At 33.5% G+C, this 5,340-nt stretch overlaps 1 protein-coding gene across 3 annotated transcripts in view; it reads right to left on the reverse strand.

The window, feature by feature from the left end:
• The window catches only part of LOC144977130 (metabotropic glycine receptor-like), a 424,917-nt gene extending 422,397 nt beyond the window's left edge, over nt 1-2,520 (reverse strand). Inside the window, exons 1-2 of one of the 3 annotated variants that reach the window (XR_013646243.1) lie at nt 2,448-2,520; nt 1,557-1,671 (exon numbers count right to left, since the gene is read on the reverse strand). The gene's annotated coding sequence lies outside the window, so the exon portion shown is untranslated. Of the gene's footprint in view, nt 1-1,556 lie in introns of all 3 variants that reach the window. The other 2 variants (XM_078921968.1, XM_078921970.1) reach the window with 2 other exon arrangements.
• Nucleotides 2,521-5,340: the final 2,820 nt, after the last annotated feature.

A 5,340-nucleotide genomic window follows, 5' to 3' on the forward strand; every position in this document is an offset into this window, starting at 1 on the left:
AAAAATAATTGAATCCTCTTGCTGGATTCGGTCTATAGATACATGTTTTTGGAATATTTGAAAACTTTTGATATGAGGACAGATTTTTTTTTTAAAAAACAGAGCAAAATTGACTGAATGTCGAAATTTACATTTAGTCCGTGAAGATTCAGGAGCATTGTAGATTTCAGGTAGTTTACCTCCGTCGCAAAATTTTAAATAGTTTTGTTTTGAGTTAAATTCGAGTAAATCAAATATTTTTTTTAGAATCTGGTTTAACTCTCTCCTTACCGACAATTCTCAAAACTTTTACTAAAATCTCACACCTCCCCAACACTCTAAATTGAAATTTTAAACTCAAATTTAAGCGCATAAAGTGCATGATTCTACATCATTCTGTAGAGCAAAACAAGTATGAAGTTCTTGTGAATATAATTATTACACCTTTTCCTTAAATATTGTGATCTAAAAAACAAATCTGAGTCAGAAAAATGTTGGTTGTTCGCGTAACGAATGTGACGATTTTCCTATAGTTGGTAAGGAGAGGGTTATGAGACATTAATAATGAATTGTTTATTGCAATATTCTTTAGGTTATCTAGCTTTGATCTTGAGTCGGAATGATATGAAGTTATACATCATGGCGATTTAATGTCAGCTACGGTCTGTCTCAATAATGGATTCAATCGAAAATAGATGAGATGTTTGAAAGCTTTAAACAGTGATTAGATTAGTCGACAATGAATCTTCTTTTGGTTTCAATGTTTGGAATTGTTTGGATCCTGTGAGTGTGAGAAGGATCGGTATTTTTGTTTAATTATTTATTTATTTATTTATTTATTTATTTATTTATTTATTTATTTATTTATTTATTTATTTATTAATGTATGCCTGTATTTATTTATTTATATATTCATTCATTTAGTTATTAAGTTCTGTTTCTGTCTTACTTAGCACTATTGCTGATGGCTAAAGGATGAAGGCAGAATGTTTGAGAGAGGTATGGGTAGTGAGAGGAGGTAGAGAGAGAGAGAGAGAGAGAGAGAGAGAGAGAGAGAGAGAGAGAGAGAGAGAGAGAGAGAGAGAGAGAGAGAGAGAGAGAAATTTCATATAATCGTCTAAGCAAGTATCCAGTTTTCTGGATTCTAAGTAATTTTTATATCGTTTAATCTGACCCTGATATTTGAAAGGTTATAATATAAAGAGACAACATCTTAATATAGATTCAAAATACCAACGTTGAAAGCCAAACGCAAAAATTGCAGCGAAATGATTGATGCTGTGCAAGGAATGTATTTTGATTTAAGTTCAAAGATTAATTAACAATCGCGGCCAAAATGGTGTATGTCCATCAGGAAATAAGATATTAAAATCAAAATAATGTGCAAATTTATTAGGGGGAAGAATTCAGTCGGTTTGTATTTCTTCCACTATTGTCTGGGCTCTTTGAGGGAAGATCATTCTAAAGTTACGAATTGATAAAGACGAGAACCTCGAGGATGATTTTTTTTTTAACTTCAGAAAATATCTATGATAAAGCGCTCACAAAACTTTCACATTCACATAATTGCAACTTACCCGGTTATTTAAAATCCCAATTTTCTTTGAAGTTGACAGCTTTTAGTAAAATTTGTTCAGTAAATATCCACTCCTTTACCTATCCGAATTCATGAACAAACATTGATATCTGCCACTACATCGACGCAGAAAGAAACAGTTGAAAATATTAATGAACAATGAGAAAATGGAATTCAGCTTATACAAGAACTTAGGGACCAGAATTACTTCTCTTAAAGTCATTGAAGAACAATAGCAACGACCGATGAAAGAACAAAAGTCAGTTAATGAAATAATCGAATCCAAGCGCAAATATTATATGAATCTTAAAACTAATACTAATAACAGCTGATGAAAAAAAAAATGACATATCACTAACTTACTCACAATTCATAAACTGTACCTTTAGATTGTTACAATCGCTGTTGGAATTTTTGCATTATTTATTTCAGTTTTAATGAAAAAAATAACAACAATATGCACCACTTGCATAAGCTAATGAGAAATAACCCATGTCTAAAAACCCTTCAGAATGCCCATTTGCATATATCCAATTTTTAAAATAAACAACATGAAATATATGTGTATTCTTGATGTCATTACCCGATGATGGTAATTTAGTTTATCAATATGCTTTTTAAATCTTCAATATCATTGATTGAATCCAATTTTATTATTATTCTCTCCTGTTTTTGAACCGTATCAAACACGCTCCGCTTGATTTGATTTTCTTAATTAATAGAAATATATTTTTAATAGTTGCCGTGTCTCAGTAAGACATTCACTTGTGCGCATGTCAATAAACTTGTCACAATTAATGCCGTAATGTTATCATCGACTTTATCACTATAAAACAAGTAACATTTAACTTTTACAAAAGACGCTATAATAATATGACAATGCACCACCGACCGTCTCCTTGCCGTTCCTCGCTCAAGCACGCAAGCACGAACGAACGCTCACCGCTCGCCACTCAACTTTTGGCATCGTGAAGTACCTACTCCCGCGCTGCGCTGCACTGCGATTCTGTTCAGTGATGTGATGGTATTTGTGACTATCGATAAGAGACGGCACTCCTCCTCTTTTGGCTTGTCATTTCAATGAGAGATAATGAGAGATAGAAGAAGGGGGAGGGTAAGGGGATCGTGAAATAATGCAACAGAGGGAATGAGCGAATAGACGGAGGACACATAATATAAAGACGATGAAAAGCGATTCGTACCACGAGAGAAAATGAGTTAAAGAGGGGGAGAGATAGGGAAAGGGAGGAGGACGAAGAGGACGATGTGTATGTGGTAGAGGAAGAAGAAGAAGAAGAAGAAGAAGAAGAAGAAGAAGAAGAAGAAGAAGAAGAAGAAGACGACGACGAAGGAGGAGGAGGAGGACGAGGAGGAGGAGGAGGAAGCGGGGGGAACAGAGGAGGAGACCGAGGAGGAGGAGGAGGAGGAGGTGGAGGAGGAGGGAAAGGCGAAGATAAATATTTAGAGCACAAGTAAATGGGGAAGAGAGAGAGAGAGAGAGAGAGAGAGAGAGAGAGAGAGAGAGAGAGAGAGAGAGAGATATTGGGGGCGACGTGGCCGAGTGGTTAAGGCATTGTACTGTGATCCGGATGACCCGGATTCGAGCCCCGCTTCAGTCACTTTCGTTTTTCTCCTTGAGCAAGATTATTAATCCCCAATTTGCTCACTTGGACAACATGGGTGATTCCTGTTGACATCAGACATCTTGTTCGATGAGTTATCTATATCCCTTCGTGGAATGCCTAGGCGTGTTTTGTCATGGTCCAGATAATGTAAAGTGATGTTCAAGTTAAAACGGCCAGAGAAATAGGTTCATAATTAATTCATAATTATTCCCTCTTTAATTTCCTCCAGGGGGACTCTAGTATAAGGGAGGTAACTGTAAATATGACACCTACATTCAATTCAGTTGATTTTAACAAGAGTTATCGTTCCCCTCATAATAACATGATTTTGTTTCACTCCATATTTTCCATTATGTATTTATCTGACTGGAAATGACAGAGGCATCAAAAATAATAAACCATCCTCTTGATGGAGTAGAAAGAATTCATGGAAAAGCAATAGAAAGGAGAGCATTCTCAATTACCAACAATATAAAACATATTTTATACCATGAATTTAGTCTTTTACCATCTGGGAGAAGGTTTTGTTATATCAAATGTAGAACCAACAAGTATAAATCAACGTTCCTTCCATCAGCAATAAAAATGTTGAATATTTCATATGGCACAGCAAAACCAAGGATTGATACGTTGATTGATTGACTGATTAATTTATTTAATGTTAGATTAATTGACCAATTGATAATGATGATAATATGTGACCCTACGCCTCGAAGCGGTATTAAGTCGGGATTTGGAAAACGAAGAAAACCGGTTTTATAAAGTGGAAATTATCAAAATTATCACATTTCAGTTTTTGGTTGTTTCAGAAACTACAATCATTTTTCTACATGAAAACATAATAATTCAACTTAAATATTGAGGATAAGTTATATAAATTTAAAGTTTTAAAATGCAACTATCAGTGACACATTCAAAGCGAGAGTTGACTTTCTCTCAAGAGCCATCATTTCCAAGACTTAATGCATAATATTATTATTGATATTATTATTATTACTATTATTATTATTATTATTATTATTATTATTATTATTATTATTATTATTATTATTATTATTATTATTATTATTATTATTATTATTATTATTATCTATTATCATTATTATTATTATTATTATTATTATTATTATTATTATTATTATTATTATTATTATTATTATTATATTATTATTATTATTATTTATTATTATTATTATTATTATTATTATTATTATTATTATTATTATTATTATTATTATTATTATTATTATTATTATTATTATTATTATTATTATTATTATTATTATTATTATTATTATTACTATTATAGAAAATTGTGGAATGAAATGAAAGAAATAGCATTCCTCTGTTGAAATCTTTAGTATTTTTCTATATAAAGTCACGGGGGCCAAATGGACCCCAAATCAGGAAATCTCAAATTCCAGATGAGCAGGGTGAGTAAACTATGCACGTGACAAACATGAAATTTGGCATGATCATGGACCTCATCATTTTAGGAAAAGTCACCAAATTTCAGGTCTCTGTGTCAAAAATTGACTGTTTTATGAATAAAAAACACACCCCTGGGGTCTTTTTCCAAGTATGGAAATAGGGTTAAACACACACACAAACACACACACACACATACACACACACACACTACAACCACCCCCACCACATTTCCATCACGACCATTACTACTACGACCACCACCACATCATCATTACCACTACTACTTCAACCACCAACACCACATAGTCATCTCTACCACTACTACTACAACCACCACCACTACATCATCATTACTACTACAACCACCACCACTACATCATCACACGACTACAATCACCCACACCACATCATCACTACCACTACAACCACTGCCACTACTACAACTACAACCACCACCACCACCACCACACCATCATCACTACCACTACTACTGCTACAACGGCCATTATCACATCGTCATCATCACTACTACTACTACTACTACTACTACTACTACTACTACTACTACTACTACTACTACTACTACTACTACTACTACTACTACTACTACCTCCGAGTGGTGTCTGAAATTCCTGTGAGTCAAATTGAAAATTGGTGTCTCTGCAAATTTTACAATTCTCGTCAAATTTTCAATGCCCGTATCTAAGGAGTTATCTTTTCCCATTGATT

Source organism: Berghia stephanieae, chromosome 7, assembly GCF_034508935.2.
Source record: "Berghia stephanieae isolate SIO BIC M18660-M18661 chromosome 7, UCSD_Bste_1.3, whole genome shotgun sequence".
Classification (NCBI taxonomy): Eukaryota; Metazoa; Mollusca; class Gastropoda; order Nudibranchia; family Aeolidiidae; genus Berghia; species Berghia stephanieae.